General features: G+C 42.1%; 2 pseudogenes; both read right to left on the bottom strand.

Annotated features, from left to right (window-relative positions):
- Positions 1-4183: 4183 nt before the first annotated feature.
- On the bottom strand, positions 4184-7233 carry LOC148206068 (uncharacterized; annotated as a pseudogene).
- A 466-nt stretch (positions 7234-7699) lies between these two features.
- On the bottom strand, positions 7700-16705 carry LOC148206067 (uncharacterized; annotated as a pseudogene).

Raw genomic sequence — 16705 nt, 5'->3', positions numbered from 1 at the left:
ATCCATATAGTGTTCGCACCGTAATTCGTTATAATGTAATATCAAATTCATCTTTAACTTTAAGAGAATAATAGAACGAACGTTCAGTCCACTGAACAATCAGGACGAACGTCCAAATGACTTCAATGGATACTCAGAAAAATACTTAGAACGAACGTAATCTCTGTTGATCCAGTTAAATGAACTGGCTCGACTTAAAACGTACTGGCACTTAGAAAATAATCATGATAGACACTTGAACCAGATTTAATGTACAATGGAGGGTCAAGAACACTTAGAATTATCTTTCAAGAGATTTACATATGAAAAACAAATTCCAGGAATGGAACGAACGTAAGAGGATGAATATTTCAATATTGGAACGAACGCTATTTCATCAATTGAATTTTCAATTAGTACGAACGCGAGGTAGGAGACCTAGCGAGATTTAGAACGGACGTTCGACATAAGGCCGAACGCTATGAAGGACGAACGCTCGTCATAAGGCCGAACGCTAAGAAGGACGAACGCTCGACATAAGGACGAACGCTATCAAAGACGAACGATCACCGTAAGGACGAACGCTATCAAAGACGAACGTTCACTATAAGGACGAACGCTATTTAGGACGAACGCTTCGGTATAAGACCGAGCGTTATTTATTCATAAAGTTTTAAATATTTAAATACTGCTGAGCTAGACGAACGCTCAGACCATCAACTGGGGACGCTCGCTCTCGAGCAGAATTCTTTCCAAATGAAGGAATTCCATTCTAAGTTGTTTTAAAGAAAAACCGAACAGTCTAAGACCGTACAGTGACGAGCGTCAATTATCAAGGGAATAATTTGGGTTTTCAGATTTCTCAAACTTAACAAATTTCCAGATTTCAACATCTCAGCATATACTTTATACTTAAAAAATTCTTAAATCTTTAAACTTTATAAATTCTACTTACAGATTAATTTCCATTCAACAATCAACCTATTAAGAACTCATACATTACCATATTCATCCATCACTCATACGAATCAAACCAACATGCAGTTTCAAACCACCCAAACATATATAATGCAGTCAACAGTGCTCGTTCATGACAGATAAATCAAAAATCAGAATCACAATCCATAACAGTGGTTCTCCATACAGCTCAAACATCATGCTTCTATCACATGCAATTCAGCTTACACAACATACAAGTATCAATTAAAAATTATAAGCTTCCCTTACCTGGTCTAGCAGTGAACTCCCTATGCAAACACTTGTTAACTTGTCCAAATAAAATTTCCTACCCGCAACGTGCTTTCTCAAGCGTTTCACTAACTCTATCCAGAAAGAACGTAGGAGACTTAGAGTATATTCTAACATGCAGCTGTATTAAGGTCTGCATGCAACTTAGAAAAGGGATTTCTAGGGTTCGAGAGCTTACCAGTCCAGATCTTGGTTCTGTTCGGTTCAGAATGCTGCTCACGGTGCAGGGAACGGTTCTGCAGTATCTGAAATGATTAGGAGTAAGCTTTGGTAAGTTACAGAAGAGAGAAGCTTGGGAGTTCTTAGAGAGAAGTTGGAGGAGATGAAAGGGTGAATTCGGAGGAAGAAGATGAGTGAGTGCAGGTGAAAGGGTTTTTCTGAAACTTAAGTTTTGTTAATTTCTTGTTCGTTTGAACGAACGTGTCTCAAGCCGACACCTGCACACCAACCTCTGATTAGGAAGCTTCTTCCGCAACACGTGGCGTGCTTGCATGCAAGGATTTGTGCGTTTTTAATGCACTGAGTGCGTGTGACGTGGAGCGGTTTCAGAGAATTATGGGGGCTTGGTTCCAGTGCACTGCAGAGGGGTTTATCAGCTTTTGAAAGTGGGTTTTTTGATGAGAATAAGCGTTGATTGTGGTGCGGATTAATTATGATGACAGGGAATTACTACTACTAATTATTTAGGGTTTCACAATATAAGTTTGAAAAGATATATAAAAAGAAAAAAAAAATGAAATTTCCCTTTTATTTATTTAAAACAAAAAAATATGGTCCAATGAAAATCACAATCAAAAAAAAATTTCGATATTAATTAAAAATATAAATAATGTTTTAAACTAATATTAAAATCATTTGTTGTTTTACAAAAATTACTATAACTTTTTTTAAGATGAGAGGTAGAGAGAACTTCTATCTCATTCATTCCAATTTGGTAGAAAAGTATCATTAGGTGATCCTATCAAATTCATTTGGATTAAATATGTTTTTAGTCCCTAAATTATTGGTCGTTTCTGGTTTTAGTCCCTCTTTCAAAATAAGGTACAATTTGATCCTTATTTTTTTCGAAACTTTGGTTTTAGTCATCGAAAACTAACGCCGTTAAAAATGTATTGACGTGTCTAACGTCTCTGTCCACGTGTAATTTCTTATCTCCTCAGGTTTCGCTTTCTTCCCATTTTTCATCTCTTTCTTCCAATTCTCGCTCACTCGCTCACACTCTCCCTCTACTGCAGCCTCGGTGCTCGTATCTCTCCCCAACCCAAAATGGTGAGCCTCCCCTCTCCTTTTCATATTTTCTGAATCAATTTTGGAATCTCCGTTTTTTATTACTCACTCAACTTATGCAGGAACCAGGTGATTCTTATGAGGAGAAGCCAGACCCTCCTTTATCTACTCAAGACGACCTTGTAGAATCTGATATAGAGTTGGATAATGCCGATGTTGTTGAACCCGATAATGACCCTACTCAAAAAGTATTATATATTGTGTATGATTTGTGCGTATGGACTCACTACAATGCCTTCCACGTTTCAGCAACTCTGTAATTTAAGCTGTATTGCTATTGCAGATGGGAGATCCTTCTGTTGAAGTGACGGAAGAAAATATGAATGCTGCTCAACTAGCAAAGTCAATAGCAGTCGATGCTATCTCAACACAAAAATGCACGCGCAGATGAACCACGAACCAAAATCAAAGCAAAAAAGCAATTACACGTGAACAGAGACGTTAGACACATCAGCACATTTTTAACGGCGTTAGTTTTCGAGGACTAAAACCAAAGTTTCGAAAAGAATGAGGACCAAATTGTACCTTATTTTGAAAGAGGGACTAAAACTAGAAACGACCAATAATTTAGGGACTAAAAATATATTTAACCCAATTAATTTTTATCCTTTCAATCATTAATAGGAACTTAATATTTTAATTATATTTTCTCTCTCTTTTTTCTTATTTATTTTCGTTTATAGAAATAATTTGTATTTCAGAGATTTAGTCAATGAAATACTAAACGTTTCACTAAGTTTTCAAGAAAAAATAAATTAGTTGTATGGTAAAAATGGTAAGGGAGTTCATAGTTTTGAAGTTTGTAACTTTATTCCTTGTGAGTTTTTAAGTCCTAAGAAAGTTAGTGTATCCATTAGCTTTAGATCGGGAAAAGTTTATCACCCTTGCTAGCCTTTTTCGACTTTCACCTTAATTATAATCGGTCAAATTCAAGAGTTTATAATGGTAAAATTAGAAAGCTAAAATTAATATGCCATTTCAAATCACTCAAGTCTATTATACCCCATAACACAGGGCACCCTTGTGCAAGCAAAAGCTCTTAGGCCTAAACATGAATTGAAACTTAAAATCCAGGGTAGATAGAGCTAAAAATGCCCTAAAAACTTGCAAAATATGTCATTAGAGACTGATATCTGATATCCCCAACTTAACCCCTGTTAGTATGATTTGCTATGTACAAAATAATCACCTAAAGCAAAAACCATACTTTTACCTCCCCGTGTACTCCTACATTCTCAATCACAAATCACTGACTGCCAAAACGTTCAAAAAATGAAGCATCACAACTTTCCCCACCAGGTAATTTAAGACTTTGCGCTTATCATATTCTATCCTCTTCAGTCTCATATCAGACCAAAGAACTGCAGCATGTTTTCTTCTCCTCCCCCAAACATTCATCCAACAAAATTTATCCTAAATAAGACAAAGCTAAAAACAAAAGAAAACAATAGACCATATTGACGCTACCCTTTCCAAGCAAATTGTTATAACCAAAGTTTTAAATTGTGGTTGTCACTGTATCTTTGATATTCCAAGAAAATATGATCAAACAAAGTCAATGTTGCCATAGTTTTGCTTGCTTTGTCGTGTCAGAAAAACTGCAGAAACCTTGACATACTCAGAGTCCTAACTGTGTTTTGAAAACCTTGGACTGTTGCGAAATCTAAGACTATTGCGAAATGGCAGCACCAGCATCAGAGGAGACTGAAACTCTCCTGGCAAGACGAGTAGACTTCTTCACATAAGATGAATTCCACTCGCCACCATCTTGAGCATAGTAATCCATTGGATAATCTCCACCAAAATCTTCCCCTCCCTTTGCATCCCCCTCACAGCAAGCACCACTCCTCTTACAACAACCCACACCATCTTCACAAACTTCATTCTTCTCCCACCACCCAGGTATCACTCCTAGAGCAACCTCTGCCTCAAACGAAGTAAGCATCGGTTTTACAAATGCCTCACCCCAGTCAATGGACAACCTCGGACACGCAATCTGAATCCAGGCGTCCACAGAATCCTCAAACAGAGCAACCCTCTCAGGACTTAACTCCGACATCAAAACCACAGTGTAATCCAACCCTCTCTCCTTCATCTTCTTCTCCAACCTCTCCAAAATCCTTGGATTCCCTTGTCTCCCAAGAGTCCCAAAAACCACACCCCAACTCCGAGCCTCCCTCGCTTTCAAAATTGCATTTTTCCTCGACCGCTTCATACCCACGTGATCGTATTCCTAAAAAAAAACTTCCCCATGTAAGGGTCATACCTGAATGCCCTAATCCCTGGATTTGCAATCATGAACGCCACCAAATGAAACCTTCCATCCGCCACAAACACCAAAACGCTTTCACCAACGCCACAACCAAGGGAATTCGCCGAGACCCTGGGCGTCGTGCAACCCAAAACCTCACCCGCGGAAAGCGGCTTCGACTGAGGAACCAAAACCCTAAACCCTAACTCCTCCAATTGGGGCTTCGCAGCGCGAATCGCTGAGGAGAATTGAATTGTCCCAGCGACAACAAGTGTTTGGGGCGGGATTCAAGGTTCAACCTGACGGTGTCGACGAAGTGGGAGACGTCGATCTTGAGGTCGACGAAAACGTAGAGGCAGGGGATCGTAGTGGCATCGATGGGGACGAGGCAGCTGTGTCCGTAGTGGATGAGGAGGTCGGCACTGAGGGTGGCGGCGGAGAAGTCGTCGACGTAGCAGGCGCCATAGGTTACGTCGCCGAGGATGTAGCAATGGGTGACGGCGGCAAAGGTGGTGAAGATGTATGAGAGGGAAAGAGAGTACATAAGGAGGCCCTCGGGAAACTGGAGGGCGACGCGCTTGCTGCCCGTGGAGAACACGCGCCAAACGGACTTGTGAATCTCGAAGTTGTAGTTGGAGGGGAGGACGGAGATGGCGGCGTTGAGAAGCGGGTCGTTGAGGATTGAATCTAGAATTTGATTTTTCACGAAACGCTTTGGCTTTGGCTTTTGGTTTGCAGGATTATTGGGTTGGAGAGGAGATGAAGATGTTAACTACACAGACTACAGCCTGCACACACTGTTTGTGAATGGATAATTTTCCTAATCTTTTTCAATTGAAAGAGCACGACTTTTTATAAACCTTTACAGATAAAAATTGAATCTAAGTAAATGGCTAAAAAGTAGTCACGTACATCAAAATAATAGCTAATAGACTAGTTCAACCCTTAGAAATAGGGCTTTATTTAAAAAACAAATAATAATTCAACAATCCCTCTCTTAAGCTCTAGCTTAATGTAGTAATATCAACTACTCCAAGCATTTGTCAAAGTTTTTCAAATTGTTCAAGCTTCACCGCCTTAGTCGTTATACCTACCACCTGTTCCTGAGTATTGCAATATTTCAATTGAACAATGTGATCGTTCACGAGATCTCTAAGAAAGTGAAATTTTACTACAATGTGCTTACTACATCCATGAAAGACAAGATTTTTGGACAGCTGAATAGTAGAGTTGTTATCGCATAGAATTGTGATTGGTTCCTTTCTTTCAATCCCAATATGTTCTAGAATTGTGATTGGTTCCTTTCTTTTGTCCTCCTCAAACACTACATCCCTGCTTATGATGACTTTATTGTTAGCAGGATTGTATAGTTTGTAAGCTTTTGATTCTTCACTTATCCCCAACAGTATACACGGTTGACTTTTATCATCTAATTTGTTGCGCTTTTGATCTGGAATATGAACGTGGCCAATGCAACCAAATATTCGAAAGTAGCCAACATGTGGTTTGACTCCACTCCAAAGTGCTTCTGGTGTTTGGTGATCTATTGTCGATGATGGACTTCGATTTTGGACGTGAATGCACCACCGGACAGCATCAGGCCAATATGACTTTGGAACACATTTCTCATGTAAAACTGCTCGAACTGTAATCAAGATAGTGCGGTTCTTTCTTTCTGCAACTCTGTTTTGTTGTGGAGTGTAAGCCGTGGCCTTTTGTCTTGAAATCCCTTGATGATTGCAGTAATTTTCAAATTCCTCAGAGGTAAATTCACCACCTCTGTCAGTTCTTAAACAGATAATGGAAGCGTTGGCTTCTTTCTCCACACGGGCTTTAAAGCTTTTGAATGCACTAAATGTTTCAGATTTTGCATGTAGAAAGTAAACCCATGTTTTACGAGAGTAATCATCAATGAAACTTAGAACGTACTTCTTGTTGCTATGAGACGAGGGTGAAATGGGACCACACACATCAGCATGAATTAGTTGGAGTTTCTTCAACGCTCTCCAAGGACTTTGTGTTGGTATGGTGTTCCTATGTTGTTTTCCAATGAGACACGAGGTGCATGTTTCTTTGGACGCCTTTAGAGGTGGAAGGCCGGTGACCAATTGCTTGTTGGCAAGTGTGCAAAGTCCCTGAAAGTTCAGATGAGCAAACCTTTTATGCCAAAGTTGTACTTCTTGTTCAGAAGATTTATCTACATGAAGACACTGTGATTCACGAGGATTCATTGAGGACATTAGATAAAACATCCTATTTCCTTTCATGCTAGAGTGAAGAAGTAATCCACGATCTGGATGGAAAATTTTACAAGAGTCATTTTGAATCAATACAGCCAAACCTTTCTCTTGGAGTTGGCCTAAACTTAGAATATTGGTTCTAAGTTCTGGAACATAATATACATCTGTGATGATATGTGAGCAACCATTAATACAAACTCGAATGTCTCCTTTTGCTTCTACAGCCATAGTGTTGTCATTACCCGTGTACTCCTACATTCTCAATCACAAATCACTGACTGCCAAAACGTTCAAAAAATGAAGCATCACAACTTTCCCCACCAGGTAATTTAAGACTTTGCGCTTATCATATTCTATCCTCTTCAGTCTCATATCAGACCAAAGAACTGCAGCATGTTTTCTTCTCCTCCCCTAAACATTCATCCAACAAAATTTATCCTGAATAAGACAAAGCTAAAAACAAAAGAAAACAATAGACCATATTGACGCTACCCTTTCCAAGCAAATTGTTATAACCAAAGTTTTAAATTGTGGTTGTCACTGTATCTTTGATATTCCAAGAAAATATGATCAAACAAAGTCAATGGTGCCGTAGTTTTGCTTGCTTTGTCGTGTCAGAAAAACTGCAGAAACCTTGACATACTCAGAGTCCTAATTGTGTTTTGAAAACCTTGGACTGTTGCGAAATCTAAGACTATTGCGAAATGGCAGCACCAGCATCAGAGGAGACTGAAACTCTCCTGGCAAGACGAGTAGACTTCTTCACATAAGATGAATTCCACCCGCCACCATCTTGAGCATAGTAATCCACTGGATAATCTCCACCAAAATCTTCCCCTCCCTTTGCATCCCCCTCACAGCAAGCACCACTCCTCTTACAACAACCCACACCATCTTCACAAACTTCATTCTTCTCCCACCACCCAGGTATCACTCCTAGAGCAACCTCTGCCTCAAACGAAGTAAGCACCAGTTTTACAAATGCCTCACCCCAGTCAATGGACAACCTCGGACACGCAATCTGAATCCAGGCGTTCACAGAATCCTCAAACAGAGCAACCCTCCCAGGACTTAACTCCGACATCAAAACCACAGTGTAATCCAACCCTCTTTCCTTCATCTTCTTCTCCAACCTCTCCAAAATCCTTGGATTCCCTTGTCTCCCAAGAGTCCCAAAAACCACACCCCAACTCCGAGCCTCCCTCGCTTTCAAAATCGCATTTTTCCTCGACCGCTTCATACCCACGTGATCGTATTCCTCAAAAACAACTTCCCCATGTAAGGGTCATACTTGAATGCCCTAATCCCCGGATTTGCAATCATGAACGCCACCAAATGAAACCTTCCATCCGCCACAAACACCAAAACGCTTTCACCAACGCCACAACCAAGCGAATTCGCCGAGACCCTGGGCGTCGTGCAACCCAGAACCTCACCCGCGGAAAGCGGCTTCGACTGAGGAACCAAAACCCTAAACCCTAACTCCTCCAATTGGGGCTTCGCAGCGCGAATCGCTGAGGCGAATTGAATTGTCCCAGCGACAACGAGTGTTTGGGGCGGCATTCAAGGTTCAACCTGACGGTGTCGACGAAGTCGGGGACGTCGATCTTGATGTCGACGAAAACGTAGAGGCAGGGGATCGTAGTGGCATCGATGGGGACGAGGCAGCTGTGTCCGTAGTGGATGAGGAGGTCGGCACTGAGGGCGGCGGCGCAGAAGTCGTCGACGCAGCAGGCGCCATAGGTTACGTCGCCGAGGATGTAGCAATGGGTGACGGCGGCAAAGGTGGTGAAGATGTATGAGAGGGAAAGAGAGTACATAAGGAGGCCCTTGGGAAACTGGAGGGCGACGCGCTTGGCGCCCGTGGAGAGCACGCGCCAAACAGACTTGTGAATATCGAAGTTGTAGTTGGAGGGGAGGACGGAGATGGCGGCGTTGAGAAGCGGGTCGTTGAGGATTGAATCTGGACTTTGATTTTTCACGAAACGCTTTGGCTTTGGCTTTGGGTTTGCAGGATTGTTGGGTTGGAGAGGAGATGAAGATGTTAACTACACAGACTACTGCCTGCACACACTGTTTGTGAATGGATAATTCTCCTAATCTTTTTCAATTGAAAGAGCACGACTTTTTATAAACCTTTACAGATAAAAATTGAATGTAAGTAAATGGCTAAAAAGTAGTCACGTACATCGAAATAATAGCTAATAGACTAGTTCAACCCTTAGAAATAGGGCTTTATTTAAAAAACAAATAATAATTCAACAATTCGTCCCTTAAGCTCTAGCTTAATGTAGTAATATCAACTACTCCAAGCATTTGTCGAAGTTTTTCAAATTGTTCAAGCTTCACCGCCTTAGTCATTATATCTACCACCTGTTCCTGAGTATTGCAATATTTCAATTGAACAATGTGATCATTTACGAGATCTCTAAGAAAGTCAAATTTTACTGCAATGTGCTTACTACGTCCATGAAAGACAAGATTTTTGGACAGCTGAATAGTAGAGTTGTTATCGCATAGAATTGTGATTGGTTCCTTTCTTTCAATCCCAATATGTTCTAGAATTCTGTGAAGCAAAATACATTGACAAGCACATGCTGCTGCAGCTATATATTCTGCCTCTGTAGTTGATAAGCTAACTACTGACTACTTTTTCGAAGCCCATGATACAGCCCCTGATCCTATTATGAATACTGCCCCAAAAGTGTTTCGTCTATCATCTAAATCCCCAGCATAGTTACTGTCACTATAGGCTGTGATTTCAGTTTTTCCTCCCCTTTGGTATAGAATACCGTACTTAATGGTACCTTTGACATACCTCAGTAACTACCATAGATTGTGAACCACTCGACTGGGCTGGACGAGCGTATGGGGTCCTGTTCCTATTCACATTGGGTCTCGACATAACCGGTCCTCTCGACGCCTGTTGTTTCTTCTGTTGTTCCGCCTCAGCCATATTTTTCTCAAGTACCTTAGCCCTCTCAACCATGGCTGGGAACGTCCGGATACATAGACTGGAAATTAAAACCTTGAGATCACTCCTCAATCCGTTCTCAAATTTTCTACACTGCCACACTTCACTTGTGGCCATAGTATTGAATCTGACGAGATGTTTGAATTTATTGGTGTACTCCGAGACGGACATATTTCCTTGAACCAGTTGTAGGAATTCCACCTCCTTTGCAAACCGCACGCTGTCAGGGAAGTATTCCTCATAAAATTTGTTTCTAAATACTTCCCAGGTGATCGGTTGTTGCGCGTCCGTAAGAATAGCTCTAGCGCTCGACCACCAATGGCTCGCTTCTCCAGTCAGTAAATACTCAGCGTACGCCAACCTGTTTTCATCAGGGCATCGTTTGGCATTGAAGATCTTCTCTATATCCCTCAACCACTGATCCGCTTCGTCGGGGAGACCCTTCCCACTGAATTTAGCAGGATGGTGTTGGAGGAAACTCTCCAAGCTCCATTCGGCAGTAGGCGGGGCAGCGTTGGAAGAAGACGCCCCTGAATGATGCCTAGTCGCTGCTAAGATCTCCATCAGTTGTCTTTGTGTAGTTTCAGAGTTGGCACGTGAAGCTTCCAAACTCTGCATGGCACTCTGATTCTGCTGCATTAGAGTGGCATTTTGTTCCATCAGTGTAGTGTTCTGCTGCTGTAAGCGGTCTATTACTGTCTCCAACAACCTAGCTTTGTTGGACGCATCAGGCTCGTTAGGTTGGGGTGGAGGAGGGAGTCTAGGTGCCATCGTTTTCTGTACCAGAGAAAACGAACGTTAGAAATGTCTAATAGTTAAAACAGTAACTTATTAAACACACGATAAGCACACAGCAAAAACGCAATGCACTCATAACCTACAGCATTCTTAAGAGAACAAAACTGCTCTGATACCAATAATGTAACATCCCAAAATTATACAGTCATCAACTATATACTTAGAATAATTACACGTATCAATAACCCAAAACAGTTTTAATACACAGGGAGCGACAATAACGAAAGAGGCCGAACGGCCGTAAATGTACAATAATTTAACGAGCGTTCACCAAAGATAAGGACGAACGGTTTACAAAACAAATACCGAACGTCCAACTATAAACCAACCATAAAAGAGCGCTCGCTCACAGCCGCTCGCTACTCTAACTACACTAACTAGAACCGAACGCTCACTGTTCGGCCTTCACTTCAACTTCTACCAGATTTTCTTCAGCAAGGAATCCTTCTTCAAGCGTTTGCTCCAGAGAAGCATCTCCCTCTGCTCACATCCACACGGATGATCATTGCATTTGACAAGACGGATATACATAGACCAGACAACACAATGGAAAATGCAAGGGTAAGCTTATTGAATTTAATTCAAGTCAAACATACAGTTCATACATATCAAATATATCAATTTATTCATACCACATGCATTCAAATCATACATTAACTCAACCAAAAATCCTGATACTAGACCGACCGTCCGGACTGTATGAAACCTGTGTAGCTAAGGCGTCCGTGCACTCAGGTGGGGTAACTGGAATGCTCATCAGTAGCCACATGAGGTTAGTCTTTTTGTCCAAGTTACAGTTATGGACTAGACCTCCTGCCATTCCCACGCATGACCTACTCCTCTCTACTTGAGAACGAGCACTCACGGAATATCAGGATGGATCACCATCTAAGCTTACCACGTTCATACTACAAATATCAATATCCAGTCAAGAGTCGTTCCACCCTGGAACGCTCGTTCAATATCTTCAATCACAATTTCAATTCTCATGGTGTTCGCACATCTTAATTCATCCTTTTAAATACATTTTCATTCTATGTTCCACTCTCTTAAAATGACGAACGTTCACTCCTCTTCATAACGAGGACGAACGTCGAGGACAAGACCGAGAAAGACTTCTTTGAATTAGTTAAATGAACTAACCCTATTACGATCGGAAAGTACTTAGAATAATTTAAGTTTAATGACTCTGGAAAGAATCCAATGGATAGATACCTTACAACTTGGTTGAGTAAGATAAACCGAACACAATTTAATTTAGGGGACGACCGCCCGTCAATGACCGAGCGTGAAAGTAGGCGTTGAATAAATCTTTGGACGAACGTCACCGAAGACTTGGACGAACGTCAATAAATATTTTGGACGAACGCTATTTAAAATTTAGGACGAACGCTTATTGGAAATTCAGGACGAGCGCTATACTCACTCGTTACACTTTACGGAAATGGACGAGCGTTCGGTCTGAGACCGAGCGCCACTTAGGTCGAACGCTCATTTCAATACCGAGCGCTATTAAGAAAGAACGCTCGTTTCAAGACCGAGCGCTATTAAGAACGAACGCTCGTTTCAAGACCGAGCGCTATTAAGAACGAACGCTCGTTTCAAGACCGAGCGCTATTAAGAACGAACGCTCGTTTCAAGACCGAGCGCTATTAAGGACGAACGCTCGTTTCAAGACCGAGCGCTATTAAGGACGAACGCTCAGTGTAAGACCGAGCGTTACTTAAGACGAACGCTGGGTATAAACCGAGCGCTATTAGGACGAACGCTCAAATAACATTTCAAAGGGGGACGCTCGTTCTTAAGACGAATCCTTTCCAAATGAAAGAATTTCCACTCTAAATCATTGTCAGGGAAAACCGAACGGTAGAAGACCGTTCGATGACGAGCGTGCTTTATCAAAGTAAGAACTATTAATTTTGCCCAGATTTTTCATATGATTCATATCTTATAATCTATCTCCACCTTAAATCTCATACATTACAGAATTCATATTATCATATTTCAGTTCATACTTTATACATCGTATCAAAATATCAAATTACATACTTTATAAGATTCTCATTGATCATTCATACCAAGCAACCATCAGCATACGAATCACCCAATGCATACCACATTCATTCAGTGTAACAGCGATCGTTCATAACTAATACATCAGCATACAATTCATGCATACCATCCATACCGAACATGCATACAACACACAGTATAAATTAAATCACAATAAGCTTCCCTTACCCGGATTTCGTAGCGAACGTTCTAAGATGAGTGGTTTCTACTCGTCCAAAGTGACTTTCTATTCTCAACGTTCCTCTTAAACTCTTCAACTAAAATTTACAAAAGAAAACGAAAGGACTGAGTTCACGCCCATGCATGCAGATGAGTACGGTTTGCAGAAATTCCAGAGACGAACGTCCAAGCGAACTTACCAGAACTGAGAATGGTTCGGTTTGATGGAAAGCTCAGGACGTCTGGATCTCCTCTACGGTTTCTGAAATTGGATCGGAGAATAAGAAAGTGAGTTATGGTAGAGAGAAGGAGAAGGGCTCTAGAGAGAAGGAGGAGAAATGGAGATTCTGAGTTTGGAAGGGAAGAAGGTGCGCGTGAGAGAGAGTGGGAGATTTTCTAGAAAAGTCACTTTTGTTCAAAATCCCACTGTCAGACGGACGAGCGTCCCTCTACACGACACCTGCGTTCCACTACTGGTTTCAGAAACTTCCACTTTGACAAGTGGCGCACATGCACGGCTCGTTGGTAGATTTCCAAATACTCAGGACACATGGCACGGCGCATGCAATTGAGTACGTGCGTGTCATTAATGGCACTGAACACGTGTCCCGGCGGTAATGGAAGCAGAGTGGTGATTCAGCAGTGGATTTAATGGGGCGTGACAGTTCACTGGAGCACCGATCAAAGTGCTCTTTTGCAAAATATGCTTCAATCCTGCTATACCAAGCTCGTGGAGCTTGTTTAAGCCCATATAGAGCTTTCTTGAGATGATACACTTGATTTTCTCTACCCCTTTTGATAAACCCTTCAGGTTGCTGAACAAACACTTCTTCTTGAAGTTCACCATGCAAGAATGCACTCTTTACATCAAGTTGGAAGACTTCCCATGTTTCTTGGGCTGCCAAGGCTAGTAAGACTCGCACTGTATCAAGTCGAGCGACTGGGGCAAAAACTTCAGTATAGTCGATTCCAAATCTTTGAGCATAACCTTTAGCAACCAATCTGGCCTTGTATTTCTCTATCAGACCTCTTTCATTGAGTTTGGTCTTAAATATCCACTTTACACCGATAGGTGTGGCTTCTTTTGGAAGATCTACGAGTTCCCAAGTGTTATTTCTTTCTATTGCTTCGATTTCAGCATTCATTGCATCTCTCCATTTTGAATTTGTATGGGCTTCTTCAAATGAGAGAGGATCTTCAGGCTCGCACATCATCATGGCTAGTAAACTCTCTTCTTCTGCTATCGAGAGGTTCGTTTCATAATCGGTCATCCATGCAGGTGGTCGCCTCTGTCTTCTTGCCCTCCCTTCAGTTGGAGGATGATGAGATTCTAAGTCTGAATCAGAATTAATTAGTGGATCTGAACTGGTGTCATGACTGACTGGAAGTTCGTGTGGGAAAGAGTCTACTGGTGTCTCTTCTAGGACCGGAGTTTCACTTTCACGAGTATCATCCTTTGCATTGCCATGCCAATTCCAGCTTTTGTCCTCCTCAAACACTACATCTCTGCTTATGATGACTTTATTGTTAGCAGGATTGTATAGTTTGACTCCACTCCAAAGTGCTTCTGGTGTTTGGTGATCTATTGTCGATGATGGTCTTCGATTTTGGACGTGAACGCACCACCGGACAGCATCAGGCCAATATGACTTTGGAACATATTTCTCATGTAAAACTGCTCGAACTGCATTCAAGATAGTGCGGTTCTTTCTTTCTGCAACTCCGTTTTGTTGTGGAGTGTAAGCTGTGGTCTTTTGTCTTGAAATCCCTTGATGATTGCAGTAATTTTCAAATTCCTCAGAGGTAAATTCACCACCTCTGTCAGTTCTTAAACAGATAATGGAAGCGTTGGCTTCTTTTTCCACATGGGCTTTAAAGCTTTTGAATGCACTAAATGTTTCAGATTTTGCATGTAGAAAGTAAACCCATGTTTTACGAGAGTAATCATCAATGAAACTTAGAACGTACTTCTTGTTGCTATGAGACGAGGGTGAAATGGGACCACACACATCAGCATGAATTAGTTGGAGTTTCTTCAACGCTCTCCAAGGACTTTGTGTTGGTATGGTGTTCCTATGTTGTTTTCCAATGAGACACGAGGTGCATGTTTCTTTGGACGCCTTTAGAGGTGGAAGGCCGGTGACCAATTGCTTGTTGGCAAGTGTGCAAAGTCCCTGAAAGTTCAAATGAGCAAACCTTTTATGCCAAAGTTGTACTTCTTGTTCAGAAGATTCATCTACATGAAGACACTATGATTCACGAGGATTCATTGAGGACGTTACATAAAACATCCTATTTCCTTTCATGCTAGAGTGAAGAAGTAATCCACGATTTGGATGGAAAATTTTAAAGGAGTCATTTTGAATCAATACAACCAAACCTTTCTCTTGAAGTTGGCCTAAACTTAGAATATTGGTTCTAAGTTCTGGAACATAATATACATCTGTGATTGTCAACACCCAATTTCGTCCGGATTGGCTAATAGATTTATTTTATTTTCATCAGGACTGTAAAATAAAAAATGTAAAAAAAAATAAATAAATAAATAAAAATAAGATGTTTCGAAAGTTGTCAAAAGAAAAAACACACTTTTCCTGGAAAGTTGTCAAAAGAAAAAACAAAAGAAGATGTTTCGACTGAATCCGAGCGGACCCTGTTAAAACACACTTTTGCGAACGTACGACTGATGGCGAACGTTGGAGCCGGGCGGATGAGCGATCACGAACGTTGGAAACGGGCGGACACTTCTCTCTAGCTGATGCAGACCGGGCGGACGGTGTCGTGATGGACGAACGTTGTTCCTCACTCCAAGCCGGGCGGTCACCCTCTTGTTCCAGGCGCTGCTCCATGCTCCAAGCCGGGCGGACGCCCTCCTGTTCCAGGCGCTGCTCCTTGCTCCAAGCTGGGGAGGGGCCGGGTACCTGCTAAAGGCACTCCGACGCTCAAGTCAGTAATATGACAGGGCGTTCTATAATGCATGCATGTGTTGCGTTCTAAGCAATCTGTCCAGAAATCATACCTGAGACCTTTATTTATACTGATTGTAAATGGGCTTTTACCTTTTGGGGGCCTGGGAACGGCCCAATAATGCCTTAATCTTTATTTAGGACTTTAACGTGTCATTAGCGTATAACCGTGTAATCAATAAAGTGCGTCGGTTGGGAATGATGGTCGGTCAGGGATGTTACCCTAGGTGGGCGTCCAGCTCTTGGGCGAACGTCCACTCCTTGGGCGGACGTCCAGCTCTTGGGCGAACGTCCTACTCCTTGGGCGGACGTCCAGCTCTTGGGCGAACGTCCAATTCTTGGGCGAACGTCCAGCTCTTGGGCGAACGTCCACTCCTTGGGCGGACGTCCAGCTCTTGGGCGAACGTCCTACTCTTGGGCGAACGTCCAGCTCTTGGGCGAACGTCCAGCTCTTGGGCGAACGTCCACTCCTTGGGCGGACGTCCAGCTCTTGGGCGAACGTCCTACTCTTGGGCGAACGTCCAGCTCTGGGCGGACGTTCTACTGTGGGCGTCCTTCCGTACGGCGTCCTGCACTCCCTGGTACAGAAGATAAAACAAGAGAATCCGGATTAAGGAAGATGTCTCAGGGGATGTGTCGGGCTCCTGAAAGACAGTGCAGCAAGTTTGGTGTTCTTTAAATATGTTTCATCACAGACCTTACAGAGGGGACGGAGAGGAGGATCATCCAT

Source organism: Vigna umbellata, chromosome 1, assembly GCF_029865625.1.
Source record: "Vigna umbellata cultivar VRB3 chromosome 1, Vumbellata_1.0, whole genome shotgun sequence".
NCBI lineage: Eukaryota > Viridiplantae > Streptophyta > Magnoliopsida > Fabales > Fabaceae > Vigna > Vigna umbellata.
Note: the sequence above shows the minus strand (reverse complement) of the source record. Positions and strands in the feature narration are given on the sequence as shown.